The 17,614-nt window shown below is 44.6% G+C and overlaps 2 protein-coding genes across 3 annotated transcripts in view; one reads left to right on the top strand and one right to left on the bottom strand.

The window, feature by feature from the left end:
* Positions 1-14,344, bottom strand: part of LOC144146403 (uncharacterized) — a 96,113-nt gene extending 81,769 nt beyond the window's left edge. Inside the window, exon 1 of the mRNA XM_077678359.1 lies at positions 14,261-14,344. The gene's annotated coding sequence lies outside the window, so the exon portion shown is untranslated. The remainder of the gene's footprint in view (positions 1-14,260) is intronic.
* LOC144146089 (ATP-dependent translocase ABCB1-like) overlaps positions 1-17,614 on the top strand; it is a 186,519-nt gene that overhangs the window by 53,211 nt on the left and 115,694 nt on the right. The window lies entirely within an intron of this gene.

The following is a 17,614-nucleotide window of genomic DNA, read 5'->3' as shown; positions in this document are numbered from 1 at the left end:
TGCTCACAGAAGAAATGTATCCCCAGCAATGCCTCTGTGTGCAGTTGTGAAGTCAACTTCGAAGGGGCTCATTGGGTAGTAGAGCGGCTTATGCATTTATCCGACAGTTCCAACCTGGAGAGTTTTTGCTATTCCTTTATCGTTCAATATAAAACATATTCCCTGGCCACCAGCAAGAACTCGTCCGAGCTTGAGCAGGCACATGCGTCAACTCTAGTCATAAGTGATCAGAACGACCCACTCCTTACGTTTATAAAAATTGCAACAAGGAGCAGGACATCGAAATTCTGCTCCATATACCAGAAACAGTGGAGGGATGAGTAGGCAGTAAACTGCGAATGAAACGTCCTACCGTTCTTCGCAAAGACAATACACAGACGTGATTCCACATTATCTTATACCCTGTTTCAATGACAGCCCATTGAAGAAAACGTAAAAGGTACCATGATAAATGACAGTCAAGCGTCATGCGTTCTTGAGGTTAGGGCGGCCTGACAATGTGTGTGGGTGTGTGCGCGCGCTTGCGCGTGCGAACCTTAACCACGCACTGTTGATTGAAAGGGACATACTGAAGGGCCCCGGGTTGTTTTGATGGTCAATAGAGTTGTTTGCTACGCACCAAGCAGCGCGTGTTCATAAACCCTAACCTATACAGCGTCTAGTTGATGTTTCTCTTCAATTAATGCGTTGAAATCTTTTGCTACACTTACACTAAAAGCAAAACAAGCGTCAGTGTATACCATACGCCAACAATGATGAGAAACTGGCTCTTTCGCTTTCTTTCGTCTTTCCTATTTAAAGGGACTCTGCAACACTTCCGATAAACGCTTTCCTTCTTTCCTTCGTGTGTGAAGCATTGTCAAAGCTATAGTTATCAACAGCAGGCAGTGGCACTGCGTTATTTGCTCATCGCATCACAACTATACGCTTTCCGCTTCTGCTTTGCTTTGTGGCTTTCTTCTAAAGAGACTACCGAATGACGAATGCTCAAAGAACGCCTAGACTCATTAAAGAGAGAAAAATCTTTGAGCAAGTTTCCAGGTTATCTCATGGGCACAGAGCAGTAATTTCTGGTTGAGGTACTTTGTGCCCATCATTCTAAGTACTGGACGTGTTTTGTTGACTACGTTCTGGAAACATTTAGGGCTTAGAAAAAAAGTCCAAAAAAGTGTTGCAGGGTCCCTTTAAGTCAACGAATAGAATTATAAATTAGGTCGCGTCTCGCACGGTTCGGTTTTGTGCGACACTCGTCTAATTGCGGCAGTTAGAACAGATACTGAGCGGCTCTCGGTGGCCGAAACTAATTTTGACGAAAGCACGAGAGACCGTGACCGCTGAACGAGCGTGGTGTGACGGCGCTTCTATGTTTCGTGGTGCGTGTGCAGCGAACCGCTTACTGACCTCCAACTCGGTTCCGGCTATTCCGTTCCGCCTTCTAGGACAAGGGTCATGGCGCACACTGCCGACACTGCTACACTTCGCTAAATGCGACAGTATTTATTGGGCTACACGCCCCGCGGACTTCCATGGCTATCCCGTGACAATTTTTGAAGCCGGAACTTTCGAGCTGAAAATGAAACCGTTAGGAAACTAGTTCGTGGTACTAGCGCACGCACCCACGTACGTGCACGCGAACACACCTCTTAAAGGGACCCTGCAACACTTTTTCCAACTTTTTTTTATATTCTTAAACGCCTGCAGAACGTAGTCAAACAATACACCCGGTACTTATATTAGAGGGTCGCAAAGAATCCAAGCCAAAAAATTACTGCTCTACGGTCATCAGATAACTCAGAAACTTGCTCAAAAGGTGTTTCTCTCTTTCCCTGTTTTTGGCATTCCTCGACCTCTGGAATTACGTCATCACTGCGGTGTAGCGGCTGTTGGCCGGCTTTGCTTCAGCTGCAGCAGGGAACGCATTCGATAGCCACTCCAAAAAGAAAGCCTCAAAAGCAAAGCAGAAACGGAAGGCGCATCTGCTGCGACGAGCAAATCACCCAGTGCCGCTTCGTGCTCTGCTTCCAGACGTGAAGGAAATAGTAACAGCGTTTGTCGGAAGTGCTGCAGCGCCACATTAAATAATTCACCGCTGTGCTATACAGGGGCGCCATCAACCCCCGCCCCTCCAACCAGCGCCATTTTCCGTGCTGAAGTCCAGATGAGAGGGAGAGAAAAAGAATGAACATCTTTAATTGCGAGCTCACTGGTGCAGGATGGTGAGATCACCTGCCCTGTGGAGGGTGTCCTCTAGTCCAGGATGCCCTGGTCCTTGCTGGCTGCTCGTGCGCTGGGTCGAAAAGTTCGTTCTGAATTTACCAGGCACAGAAAAGGCACAAAATCTGACGCCAGGTAATTATCTAGAGAGGATTCGTAGATTTACGCGAAGTTAATAGCTTGCCTCATAGTTGGCCCTTGTGCCTGCAAAAATAAGAAACCTTTTCGTGGTCCACAACTGTGGCAGAGGACCGCGGAATTCCTCTCCCCAAAATTTTCAGTCCGAGGAGGAGGAGCGGGGTGACGAAAGACGAAAATAACTCTGCTTGTCAGCGAATAACGACTACCGATAATTGTTTCTGGGTGGGTAAGCTACGTGCCAACCACATGCGGCTTCGATGTTTTGTTCTTTCCACGAACATCGGAGCTTCTTTGCAATATCAGCATCGAGAAATGAAGAAAACAATCGGCAAGTTATGCTGGGTAGGACGTAATCTCGGATTCCTTACATTTTTAATTTGGGTGCATTCCTTGTTCTGGCTTTTTGAATTTTTATTCTTTTGTTGTTTTATCTATAACTTTCTTCCTTTCCCACCTTCCTGTTCCCTTTTTGTGCCCCCCTCCCCAAATGAAATCCGGCGTACACCACTGCTCAGCGCTTCGTCAGCCAGTTCAACCCTGAATCTGAATAACGCTTCACCTTCTCCGTAGACATGCTCAGCGAAATTTTGCTTGGTTTCTGTACCTTCAACACAACTCAAAATCCCCTGTGGCAGTTATTCAAACACATGACATCAGAATCAGTGATGCGACGCCACCTAACCGGTTCTATTAAAAAAAGAAATTTGCAGATTCCCATAAATGGCAATTGGCGGATAGTTCGCAAAGAATTCCTCTCCCAGGCATTTTTCTCTGCACATACACCACGACGTATCCAACGGGGTTGTAAACGACTCTCGAACTGAGCGAATTCATAATCACAGTCATAGTCGTATCTATTCCTCATAGTGCAAATATCATAAATACCCCATATGACCCCATACATATATCACAGTCATAAGTCATGTGGTCATGAGCCACGCCGTATGTCATGGTCATATGTATGACATATGACCACGACATAGCTATAGTCATGCCATAGCTGTCCATAGGAGGAGCTAAGTCATACGCAGCTGTAGTCATGAGAATTGTGTCGGCCATAACTCATGGTAAGGTCATAATCACAACTCATTCCTCATAAGATAAATGTCCTACAGATCCCATATGCCCTCATTTGCACCATCGCAATTTGTCAGTCATTGCCATATGTCATAGTCGAAGTCATAGAACGTGCCGTAACTGTGTCATAAGACGTTTCACAGAACGTGTGAGAACGTGCCCAGCCAGTGATGAATAAGTACTCATAAATTTCATACGTACCCCATATGCCCTCGTGTATACCTATGAAGCGCATTGTGTCATAGTCATTGTCATATGCCACGTTCGAAGTCATACAGCATAATCGTAAGTCCTAGCACCGCCACAGTAGAAAATCAGCAGTCATAACTATCATGTATGCCCCATATAACACCACGTGTACCCATGGAGTGCATCGGGACTCACGTTTCAGACAGACAGACGGCCAAATTTAGGGGGAGGTAGGCTAATAATCCTCACGCATCATGAAAAATGGCGGCATAAATGTTTACACGAAAAGCGGGCCATTCGGGCAATCGAGAAACGATTGCATTCCAGACTGCAACGTGCCAGGTGCAGTATTTCCCTTCACCTGCGTGCACAATCCTGGTTGCAATCACACATTCCGCGTGACACACTTGAAGCGTCATAACAGAGCAATGATGGAGGTCGCGGCGCCTGCAGCTGCGTGTTCTGAATTACCGCTCGCTGGCGCAGAACCTTAGCATGTACGCGTATGCGTTATAGTTACACACCGCATAGTCTTCCGCTGACTCTACGGCCCCCTTCCTGCCTGTGCATTACCTCGACCGCGTACGCCACCGTTGTTCTGTGCCGATGATCATTAGCTAATGGTCGCGGGCTTTTATGGCCCCCGCACCGTTAAGGATTCGTTGACCGCAAGAGCGCAAACACTCGTGGCACCACGTATGCTGCGTCGTATTCGCTGTGTGTGTGCGTGAGTGCGTGTGTATGAGCACATACATACATACATACATACATACATACATACATACATACATACATACATACATACATACATACATACATACATACATACATACATACATACATGCATACGTACATACATACGTACATACATACACACGTACATACATACATGTATGTATTCTTTCCAAATTCTTTATCTGTTTCAATGACCTACCACAACGTCCCCTTAGCTTTCCGAGGTTTTCTTTACTGCCAACTCTTACTTCTACATACATACATACATACATACATACATACACGCATACATACATACATACATACATACATACATACATACATACATACATACATACATACATTGATTGATTGTAGGGTTTAACGCGCCGACGAAACGCAGGCGATGAGGCGCGCCGTAAGTGAGGGCTCCGGATTGATTTTGACCACCTGGGGATCTTTAACGTGCGCCGAAATCTCGTACACACGGTCGTTTTTGCTTTTCGCCTCCATCAGAAAAGCGGCCGCCGCAGCCGGGAATCGAGCACCTCGTGGTGAGCAGCGCAACGCCTTAGCCAGTGAGCCACCGCGGCGGGTACATACATACATACATACATACATACATACATACATGTATTCTTTCCAAATTCTTTATCTGTTTCAATGACCTACCACAACGTCCCCTTTGCTTTCCGAAGTTTTCTTTACTGCCAACTCTTATTTCTACATACATACATACATACATACACACATACATACATACATACATACATACATACATACATACATACATACATACATACATACATACATACATACACACGTACATACATGCATACACACATACATACATACACACGTACATACATACATACCTACATACATACATACATACATGTATGTATGTATTCTTTCCAAATTCTTTATCTATTTCAATGACCTACCACAACGTTCCCTTTGCTTTCCGAGGTTTTCTTTACTGCCAACTCTTATTGATTGATTGATTGTGGGGTTTAACGCGCCAACGCAACGCAGGCGACGAGGCGCGCCGTAGTGGAGGGCTCCGGATTAATTTTGACCACCTGGGGATCTTTATCGTGCGCCGAAATCTCGTACACACGGGCGTTTTTGCTTTTCGCCTCCATCAGAAAAGCGGCCGCCGCGGCCGGGAATCGAACCCGCGACCTCGTGCTCAGCAGCGCAACGCCTTAGCCACTGAGCCACCGCGGCGGGTGCCAACTCTTATTTATACACACATACATACATACATACATACATACATACATACATACATACATACATACATACATACATACATACATACATAGAATTTCAAGCCTTTTTACGATTTGCATTGCTTTTTTTGTTTATTACACTGGAATACACCATATATACAACCAGCTGATTTTATTGAATTCTGAGGAGATGTGTATTTCAATGACACTTCTCTGAGAAAAAAAACTGAAACATACACCTCAGGGAGGCAGGAGCCAAGTCCAAGCTATTATTTTCAGAAATTTTTACTTCATTTTATTTCTTTGTTGAGATTTCCGCACACCCAAATTATTTGTCCTCTCATGGTGCTACACAATGTATAAAGCGTGTTTGGCTTTCTCGCGCAGCTCCAGCGTCGTGCAAAAAAGCCACTACTACAGGCACCTGATGTGCGGTGAAGTACGACAAGTGGGCACGATTGCGAAAAAGCCACCATTTATTCGCTCTATTCGAGACTATAGTTTTCCAAATTCCGGTCTGTCTATTTTTCTGTCTATCAGTCTGCCTCTCTACCTGTCTGCCAGTTTGTTCCTCGATTCAGCCACTCAATCAAAAGTTATAAAAATCCTGAATTGAAAAGTTTGTACCTAGGCAAAACTTTTCACACCACTAAATCTGGTGCCACACTTCATACTTTTCAACACTGTTGAGCGAAACTAAAAAAAATATTAGGCATATTTGATGCAAGAAATCAATAGTTAAGGGGTAGTAGCAGCGTTATTTTAATTGGAAATGGGTTTTCGGATGAGTTTTGCAATAGCAAATCAAAAATACGCGTTGAAAACAACATTTTGATGCAGAAATACAAAAATGGCTCACGCCTGAGCGTATCGACGTCTTGGAGGCATCCAAGTCCAACAGAGACGAAAGGTTCCAGCAGACGGCTCGCGAGCAGTGAAACGAGGGAAAATTGAATTTACTTGAGCAAACGTCCACCGTGTTTATCATGGGGGAAGCTAGACGGGAGAAGAGCGCGAGACGTGGGTGGCGGAGAGAAGACAGGCACTTACGGGGCAGACACGTTTTCCGGCGACATTTTCAGTGAAGTGAACAGATAACGCGGTGAATTCTTTTTGTAAAACTTGAATATGTATTCCAAGTATGGTATTTCAAGTATAAGGGATGGCTACTCCTTTGGTTTTACGGCAGGATGAATGGGCATATAATAAATTCAATGATTTTAGATCGCTTTGGCAGAATATGACGCAGTGTTTTTATTTAATTTCCACAAGTATTTGCATGACTTTTGTTGCAATTTTCTCGTATTTCGGGCAAGAAGTTCTGCCTTGATAACCTAGGTCATATTATACAAAGGAACCTAGGTCATATTGTACAAAGGACTTTGTAATTAGTTAAAATCATATGTATTCCTCTTCATCATTATAATCATCATCGTCATCGCATTCATCTGGCGTAGCAAGTCAGGCATCTTAGCTGGGCTGACATGGCCAATTTTCATTAAAGATTGTTCTCTCTCTCTCTCTCTCTCTCTCTCTCTCTCTCTCTCTCTCTCTCTCTCTTATACAAAGGCACAAGAGGTAAACCACCCCTCTCGCTCCGCCGTCATTTTTTAGGAGTGGTGCTCCCTCAAATTACCCCAAATATCAGTCTGGCTCCACCCCTGGCGTCGGAGCAGAACGTCTCGGCAGCTCCCCCAAGCAGCCTGATCGCGTTTCGCATTTACCGAGGCTTTTCGCTGCCGACGTCTGCAGACTGATTCGCCAGGGACATCGCAATTACACGTTAGTTACGCCGGTACAGTACAGACCCTCGTATCACTAACAAGACATAAAAGTAGTGTCGAACCGTGAAGAAGCCACCCGTATTTTGGCCTTTTAAGCTAATAATATATAGCACTTCATAACGTAAAAGCGTCTGCGAATCCCCGCTTTTACATATCAGCCTGGATCTCAATAAACTTCTATCGCTTCTTTTCTGTAGAGTAAAATATATAGTATTTATCCAAACCGCTCACGGTTTTCCGACTTGAATATTTCGTTCTCCGCTCGTTTGTGCCAGAGATCATAGTTACCACCCGTCAACGCAATCCTGAAGAAAAGGCACCTTGATTAAATTGCAATGTATATATCGGCTCAAATATTAGGCGTAGTCATAAAATTACTCGCTGTGTAGGCTGCCTCGTATTATCAAGCTGCATTATCAGTTATCAAGGTGCATCTTATTTTAGAAGGTGTAGGCATAGGGTCAAAGGTTAGACAAGGAGATTAGGCTAAGATTAAAGATTAGACAAAGATTAAAGATTAGACTAAAGATTAGGCGAAGAACAAAACGGGAAGACCAGGCTTGCCTTGTGAGCACTCGGTAGCGTTGGGTTTCTGGTTGTCTTCGACTTAGAGTTGTTTTTTAAGGCCAGTAATTTCCCACTAAATTTGGCTCTGGCCTGGCGTTGGGATTAAAGTTGTGTTTTGAGGCTTAACGCCGTCAAGCGGTACCGGCAGCTTGGCGTACCGGTGATGGTGATAAGGTGATGATGGCTTGGTATATAGCAAATAGAGCGCCCTGCTCGGCAGCGCCTTATATATTGAGGGTGTGCACATGGAACAGATGCGCTAGCGCCGCGTTGGCCTCAGATTTCATTTCGAAGTCCAAGTCCAAGTCAAAGTCAATTTTATTTTCAACATTACAATGTTGAAGGCCACCCTGGCATAAAAGCTGCTAGACGCAGCTTGACGGGGTCAGGGGTCCCGAAAGGCAGCTTCGACAACCCACATACATAACATGTTAATTTAACGCAACAGAATCTACACAATTACGTTAAATAGTCAATTCATTTTTACAATAACATCCGTGTAACAAGCAACCTTGGCTTTGCAAAGGTAACGAAAGTAGGGCAGAAAATGGCAGACAAAACTTTTCCCGCACTTTACGTTTCTTACTGAAAGCATGCAAACACAACAGACCAAAAAATATGTAAATAAAACACTTAAATAAATCATTTCGTGGCGATCTCTCTATGCAAATAAATACGGTAATCCATATTGTGTGAATAATGTCAAACAATGTATACAGAATAGGACCTAGCTCATACGGAGTGACAGGTGAAACAGCGGCGGCAGCGTCAACAACGTCGTCGTGAAGCTAGAAGCGGTGAAGGTCGTACACAAATCGCATAAGGCCACGAGCAGAGCAGAGCTTTTGCGTGGCACACAACGCGAAAAATCATGCCGCTTTTGAAAAGAAAAACACTCTTTTAGCAGCCCTGTGAAGGGGTTGCTAGCATGGCTCGGATGAGTGCCGAAGTTATCATGCGTTCATAAACAGATGCTTAGCACTCCGTCGATTGATCCAGAAGCTGAAATAGGGGTATATTTTATGCGCTCTCGTAAGGGCCGCCATTATTTAACCGACAAATACGCTTAAAGAAGAAACTGCAAAGCTATTTCTAAGTTAAAGTATACGTCAAGCGGCACAAAAATATTATGCAAACGCTGATTAACACAAGGTGCTAACCACGGTTCCCATCGTAGCCATCGTCGTTGCCACATAGCATCAGGTCTTCAGGCCTTTTTTGGGGACTTGATACGATCTTTGTTGTTATTCTTCGAAAGAAACTGCTTCTGTATACACCTAGCCTATATGCCCTATTCCATTAAGTTAGCTTTTGTTCACTGCAGACATGTTTGCCGTTAAGATTAACTTACAGGAAGCGTTGCGACGAAGCGGATGCTAGCTTCGAAAAAACAGCGCAGAAACGAGGACGGAAAAAGTGACGAACTAGAGCGCTGTTGAACAACTGAAAAACGATTTATTACACGACGTTAAATACACGGAAAACCCTGACTGCGAGCATGCGCCTGTTCAAGGATAAGATATCACTCCAAATATGCAATGGAAGCTTACATCGATGATAAAACAATCTGACTTGAAGTGTCAAGCCTGCTATATAGTACAAGTCAGATTCAACTGGCTAGATATGCTATCTCTCGTTCCAAAAGTGCAATCAATGGCGTGCTCACACATTTTTCCTCCGGAATACCAATCAGTGAGGCCTCCAATATTTTCCGCGAGCGAGCGTCTCGATAGCGTTTCCAAAAGCGCGTTTGTTTCAGCTTTCGGTGGCAACCACTTTTCTCGCATTTCTTGCAATGTATTGCAAGATTGCTGCCCGTTCCAGTGCGCTTAGTGTAAGCACGTTCTCTAAGACGGTCATTTACGCATCTGCCGGTCTGGCCTACGTAAACTCGTTCGCATGAAAGTGGAATTTCGTACACCTCATTGTCCGCACATTTCGATTGATTGTAGGGTGTAACGTGCCTACGCAACGCAGGCGATGAGGCACGCCGTGGTGCTCCGGATTAATTTTGACCACCTGTGGATCTTCAACATTGTCCGCACATTTCAAAAACTGGGTTTCATGCTTCTTGTCACATATGGCTCTTGGGCCGTCGTTGCAGCTGACGTTGGCGCACGAAGACGCCAGTTTGTTTGGCGCTGAAAAAAAAAACGGTGCTTACTCCTGCCTTATCCCCGATCTGATCTTCTTCAAAAGGTGTGATACTCCATGCACGCAGGGTATGACGTTTAAGCATCCCTTGGATTTTTCTTCTCGCGAACGATTTTTCGCCATGTTAGTGTTGAACCCTCTCAGGACGTTTTCTGCGCAACATGCAAACCGGGTATCCTGCTTCACTGTGTCTCTTGATTTGGGTGCCTAAGCTCCTCGTCGTCGTTTGTCACTTCTTCCGTCTTCATCTCTGCGGTGTTTTTTAGTGTGAAAAATTAAAGCCGTTCCACTCAATGTGGCAGCTGTCGGAAGTGCAGAGCAGTGATTCGCCGGGGAGGTGTAGGAACAACGGGGAGGTGTAGGACAAGCGCCAGCGGTTGACGAGTTTCGAATGTTTAATAAACCGCTCAGCTTTCGCAGCCTTTTGGGGTACGCTGCGACGACAGCGCTACAACGGAACGCCCTGTTGCTCTACCTGGGTCCAGCGAGCGAGCTACGATCACAAGGCGAGCGCCTAAAGTGCTCTGTACTTAAAATGAGTACCCAACTAGCCCAACGTCAGTCAAGCCTTAGTATGCTAGCTTCCCATACGCGGAGAACAATGCAAAATTCTGGAACTTCTATGCATATTAAAGCGAAGCTTTCTTCGCCCCACTGCTGGCGACCGTACGCGAAAACTCACTGCAGGGAAGCCAACTTTACACAATGGGAGGGCAGATGACGATGATTGGTTTCAACAAAGGCATGCCAAACGCTTCAAAAGAAAAAGAAACACGCTTCCTGTGGCCGGAATCGAACCTAGGTCCCTCGCTCTTCTGATGCCGACGTCTATCTGATTGCGCCACTCCGAAACACTTCTTTATCCCTTTATTGAGCGGATTTGACATGGTTGTGGTGATAATAGTGGTGTTAATTAACGGACAGACCCAGCTTTGCGTGGTCTGCCGGCAAATTTTCCAGCCGATCAGCAACTTTTCAACGCTATGCGCGGGGAATCACCACGGTTCAATTAGACTTCTGTCCCTCAAAAATTGGAGGAGCAGGTGCAAAATGTGTCTCCTTGTGATCCAATGACCGTTAGGGAATGTCACGTCGTCCAAAGAGGCATGCGGGGCGGCTCTCCTTCGGAGTTCTTTAAACAAAGCTGTCCGCTCTGTCCCATGCACTCGCAGTTCATACAAAAAAGTCCGACATCACCTGTTACACCTTTAACCTCCTTGGTTACACCACACGCTGGAGGTGAGAAGATAAGGTTTAGCTTGCGAAGCCACGCCGGTGTTCTCGTTTAATTCGTCCATATACGGAACAGTGACGATGCCTCTGCCCTCGACAGTCATTTGGTAACACGAGGTTGGCGTTGTGGTCGCCAATGGGATCGAAAATGCTCTTTAATGATGCTCTTTAAAATTCCCCGTTTGTCCGGAGCCACTATCAAAAAACGAGTACACGATGTCGCTTCACGGCCTAACTTGTCAGCGGTTTTGTTTCCAAGCACTCCTACGTGAGAAGAAACCCACTATAATAGAACGCTAAGACCGTTTTAATTTAGTTGAGCACTGAAGGAGACATAGAGAGCGCTGGTAAGTTCTGTATACCGGAAATTGACACGGCAGAACCAGTTTGAATTTCGGACTTTGACTTTCACCCCGGTTGCAGGGAAGAAAGCTTCGCGTGCTAACCATCTTTTTCATTAAAAAGGGGCTTTGATTTTTATATAAGTTCTCCCTTCCAAGGCACCCTTCATATAGCAGGTGATGAAGTCCGCAGCGCATGAACTAACAATGATAGAAGTACTGAAGTAGTTTAATAGAGAAATTCAGTGCGCCAGCCAAAGCAAAAATTACCCCACCTTCCCGCGAGGGGGACCCTGTGGAGATGCGACGCATCAAGGGGGTTCACTTGGTGTTTCCGTTGGGTGTGAGAACGCGTATGATGTATTCTTTATTTCTTTGGTCGGTGCTGAAACGACCGCGGCTATGACGCAACGTGACGTGGCTATGACGCAACACAATCCACTTTAATCCAATCCAATCCAAGCCAAGCCAACCCAACCCAACCCAACTCAACCCAACCCAACCCAACCCAACCCAATCGAATCCAATCCAATGCCCCTGGCGAGAGTATGTTCGCTATCGGAGAGGAGAGGGGGTGAGCGGCGGAGAGCGCAGCTGGCGCGGCGAGGAGAAGGGGGGGGGGGGAGGGGTGTGGACGGACAACAACAACGCCGTATGGAGGGACAAGGCGAGTGAATGAGATGCAGTCGCATCTAAAACGCCCTTGTGTACGAGATTTCGGCGCACGTTAAAGATACCCAGGCGGTCAAAATTAATCCGGAGCCCTCCACTACGGCGCGCCTCATCGCCTGCGTTGCGTCGGCGCGTTAAACCCTACAATCAATCAATCAGTGCGCCAGTCCTCAATTTCTGGCGCCATGTGTTCTGGAACTGCGAAAGTGGTATACCTGTAGAGAACTTCGCAGGTGAATAGTTCTTCGCGATTCATGAAAGTGTTGCATGCGGTGTAGTCGCTTACGAAAATCTGAGGCGATTGAGCTGGTAACCGCTTAGATTTCAGCATTTCACGTTCGAGCTCAATAGCGCACATAGTTTTATTTTTTTTTAGAAAACAATGAAACAGAACTTTTTTAATGTCGAAAAAACATTTGTCCTGTCCTCAAGAAGACTCATTACTGCCGTCGACTTTTTAAAATCGTTCTACGCATTTTAATTCACCCAAAAATTGTCAGTCGCGTATTTGAGTGCCAAGTCGGTGTCACAATTCAGATACACATTTAACGGAGTTACAAAAAAAAATTTTAAATTATCTAGAACTGGCCCTTGAATTGCTTCAGATCCACTCCGCCAGGTCTTTGTGGAAAGTTATCTGCACAGGGGCATTTAAGCAGTTTGCCCTTTCAGATTCATCAAATCAAAGCTCACGAAGCCCAGTTTTTCGGCGATAAAACCTATCGCTGAGCGTAGGGCCGGTGTTGGTGACTTTTCTGTCCGGTTTTTTTTCGCACAATTTTTCGTCCTTAGCCCGCGGATTTTAATTTCTCGCAGCTATTCATTCTCACCCAGTACAAACTGGGAAATCCAGTTTTTTTTTCTAATTTTATTGACTAATAAAGAAAACTGGAGTGAATATTTTGCGAGAACTTTGTGGATGGCAGGAAAAAGCTGCCAATCGCTCGACAAAAAGAAGAAAAGAAAAAAATCCGAGAACTTTATGGAAGGCAAAGCCTACGGATGATTTTGTGGGGTGTGGAGCAAGAAATTCAGAACAAAATTGGGCGAATAAAATATAGTACAGAGGCACTCACATCACGAGCTCTGTGGCGTCTCCAACTATGTTAGTAATTGCTGAATATCGGTTAGGCTAAAACATTTCAAAGGCATAGGTAGACGTCCTGCATTTTAAAGCAGACATAGTCCGGTTACGACCCCGAAATATCTGATATCGATCTCAATCGGTGTCATTTTTAATGCGTAGTAATGATTTATTTTATGAAATGCACATTTTTTATATGTTGCTCCAATACGCCAGTATATTTGATTTGACGTTTCAACTATCAATTCCCAAAAATAAATGAAAGAATATTCATCGAGCTTCTCTATGACGCAGAACTTCCGGCAAATGTGCTTACCGGAACCCTCACACTCATTACCTGCTTGCAAAATTACAAATATTGAGAAATATAAAACCATTATCTATGCTAATTGTTCGTCGACTTGAGATATGCAGCTATGCGATGACACATAGAGCGATAGAGCGACTGAGTCAGTTACGAAGCGCTACGCCAGTAATCAAATTTCTCATTGAGCATCTGGCAACGCTATTCAATACTCCACTTAAGGGTGCGCGTGGCGCATGAATGCACAGTCCGAGACACCCGAAGTGCTACAAAGTTAAGCTTCTAAACTAAATAAATGCGATAATTCAATGCGGGTTTCGGTCACTGTCTCTTTGAAAGGTTTAGCCAGTGTTCGTATAACAATAGCAGACGATCCTTTGTCCTATACGCAGCTCAGCTCCGATGTCGTCTGCTAACCCGCCAACGGATTTTATCGTTCCCTACTTAAATAATAAAGCTACTTGCCATTCGCGATATTGCGTAGGTTTTTATGCGTGTCGCAAGCAGCACTTAAAGGCGAGATTTCTGCGAATTTTTGGAACAGAGCTCACCTTACGGCATGTTGTCCGGCGCCGGCACCGTGTTGCCCTGTGCGACCGACGGAGGAGTTTAGAGAAGGGCCGCCAGACGGCAGCACCTACCAACATTTACCGCGAAAATCAAAAATAGAGAAATAGGAATAACCCAATAACTCAGCAGCGACGCCCCGCCGTGACTGCCGTCGGCAGACTTCTGGGGCCGATAATATTTGACCAACGGCACATCGAATATCGATCTCAGCATGGCCGGCCCTGTCTGTCAGCGTGCCCCGAAATACAAATTGCTCCTTCGGTGATGAATGAATTACAGCGGGGCCCTCCAACTCGTTACAATAGCGAAAAAGGGTGACCTGCGGTGACCATGTTATTCGCGGCCCCTTTACGTGCGCTAGTGTTTTACTGATGCACGTTTGCCCTAGATGAGCTCTGCCGACGCTTCCTATATTCACCGCTTTTCGGGAATTGTGCCGCCTAAGTGCTAGTCGTTGTGCAGGGGGCTGGGAAATGAATATTTTAGTGTAATAAACGTCCGAGAGGCGTCAACTTTTGGGTGTCAATAAAATTTATTGGGGGAATTCAGTCTTCACCGCATTCATTTAACGTATATGATGCTTTACAGAGATTTTATTCTAACCAATTAATTTGTTCTTCTCGCTTGACCCGTGTACTTGCGTACTTGAGCTGTGTACATAAGTGGACAACACTTCTTCGCCCGAAATTGACTGCCAAGAGAAAAAAATGGCGCAAGTCGGAGAGTGAGCTATGGTATAAGTGAAATTGTCACGCAAAAGTAAAATACACCACGTTAGCACAAATTGTTAGTTTGCAAACTTGTGGTTACTTACAAATTAGCAAACCGAGTGGCCGCTGATTAGTTTATTTATTTTTCTTTGCTGTTTTGTACATTTTTCTCCTCGTGCACTCTTCACGACGCGCTACTGCTCTGCCTGTAGTTTGTTATGCAGTTGTGCGGCTGTTTACTTTTCTGTAGGTATAAAAAGAGCTGGGCAGGATGAAACGCTTTAAATTGACATCTTAGCGTTTAAAGTTATAATTAAAACATTTAGGTTAATTGAGCTTGGTAAATACGTTACTTCCCCTCAATGACAAAAATGCTGGCAGTTATAGAAAAACGATGACCGATAAACATCCAAACCAATAGTGTTCCCGTCGTTATTAGCGTTCGGGAAAAAACGAGTATTTGCATACATATTGCCGACAATATTATTCTCTAATTTTACAGCAGTGACCCCACCGTAGCGACATATAATGAGGTTCCCGATAATCGCAGAAGAATCACCTACAATGACGTATGTTAAACATTTGTGTTAGGATATAAAGCTCAGCAAAATGAAAAGGTTTGGTCGATCGATGGTTTTCAGTTTTAATTTCGGTCATTCCATTTTGATTTTGGCAAAAATATTTTTGCTTTCGCTTTCGTCTCCTTTTTGCGGTCGTTGCGTGTCGATTTTGGTGGTTTTCGTTTTCACTGAGGTCAAGCTTCGGCGTGCAGCCTTGTTTCTGGAATGAAGAGGTTCGTCATTTTTCTTTTGTACATTCCAGTTTGGACGTGATATGTATTATAAAGAAACCTAAGTCAAGCCTTAGTACTTTTCGGCACGCACAAAAGAGGTTCCGACCATAGGAATGGGCAATTACTGGGATTCTTATTATAAATTCGTAATTTTCGTTTATAAAGGCTCCTAAGCGACACAGCTGTATTGCATAATCGGACGCATGTTTGTAAGGTACAAATTTTTTCTTCAGTGTTTTCGGTGCGTCGCTGAAATTTCATTGAAAGAAAGAAATTAAGCGCGAAGCCTTGGCTGCACTGATGTCGACGTGACCAGTCCAATATAAAGTTGCGTAAATCTGAACCCAAGATACTTCATAAGGTCTACATATTCTACTACATGGTATTTTATGAACTAAGACCTGGGCACCGCCTTCTTTCAGTAAATTGTTCATGAAAACTTTTCATTAGGTTTAAACTCATCTGCAACTGAGCACATTAAGACATGTACAACCTTATCGAGCTCAGACTGAGAGACTGTAGTGCCATCAAAGCATTTGACTGGGCAGCACAATGCACAATCATATGCAGAGAGAGTAATTGTGGATTTGTGGAATAATTGTGGAAAATTATTGACAAAATTTTTGAAAAGCAGTGGCCCCAAAATCGACCCATGTGGGACTTCCAAACGGGTACAACAGCTGGTGATGGAGAAACCCCATTTCTTAAAGCGGTTTTTTTTATGTTTCACTGATGGAGCATGCCGCGTCGAGGACGCACTGCAACAAAGCCAACTTTCTTTGACGATGATAATTGTGTGAAGTGAAAGAAAAGCGCTCCCCGTGGTCGGAAATCGAATATGTGTCCATCGCGTTATAAAGCCGACGTCTACCCTTTTGTGGCATTCCGACACGGTCGAAGCAATTTGGATTTAGAGATGGGTGCATGGAAGTGCAGAATTAGACGAAAGCATGCACTCATCCGTCTAACGACGACGATAGTTGAACGCGAAGCTTGCTTCGTTCTAAATCAAACGGCGAAGGGTCAAAGTCAAAGCCGCAGTGATCAAAAGTCCAAACTGCGTGTGAGCCACATTCAAAGCTCAACGAAACAAAGTCTCAACTCAGACGACAATCGAAGAATCCCTCACGAGAAATCTTCGCGTTCAACCATTGTCGTCGTTAGACGGAAACGGAAAGGTGCGCTGCTTTTCTGTATAATTTTTTACAGCACACTGTTTTCGGTGGCTCAGACAACCTTTTAATGCAATCCATGAGGGTTCCAGGAATACCAAGAAATGACAACCTCTATAGGAAGCAAAAGTATTTGTGCGACAACGTCATTTAAAGACCAAAAAAGAGCGCTTAGGTGCACACCGCTTGGTCGAATTAAAAAAGCAATATAATGTAGGAATTTTGTTAGCTCTGTGACGCAAGAAATACCTGCGCGAAAGCCGTGTTGAGACGGAGTGAAACAGTTATTATCTTGTAGGTTATTATCAGCAGGCAAGAATTATAAGTTCGAGGGTTTTGCAACAGCCGGGATCATTACGGTCACCAGTTTTGTGCAGGGGCGGATATTTGCTAGTTTCCACTCTAGTGGAAGTCTTCCACACCTTATCGACACATCAAACAATACGACTATAAACGGAGCAGTGTGAACCGCACAACGTTTAAGAATGTGTTTAGAAATTCCTTCGGTACCACGCGCAGAATGCGGATGAAGCTTCTTTAAAAAAAAAATTCCATACACCGGATTCATTTATTTTAATGCCATTCACTTGTATAGCCGCTTGAGCGCCGGAACCGGAGATTGTGGTTTGGTTAAAGAAAAAATGGCTCTGAAGTACACGT

Source organism: Haemaphysalis longicornis, unplaced genomic scaffold, assembly GCF_048455015.1.
Source record: "Haemaphysalis longicornis isolate Haplotype H1 unplaced genomic scaffold, Haemaphysalis longicornis Haplotype H1 scaffold_7, whole genome shotgun sequence".
NCBI classification, from domain to species: Eukaryota; Metazoa; Arthropoda; class Arachnida; order Ixodida; family Ixodidae; genus Haemaphysalis; species Haemaphysalis longicornis.
Note: the sequence above shows the minus strand (reverse complement) of the source record. Positions and strands in the feature narration are given on the sequence as shown.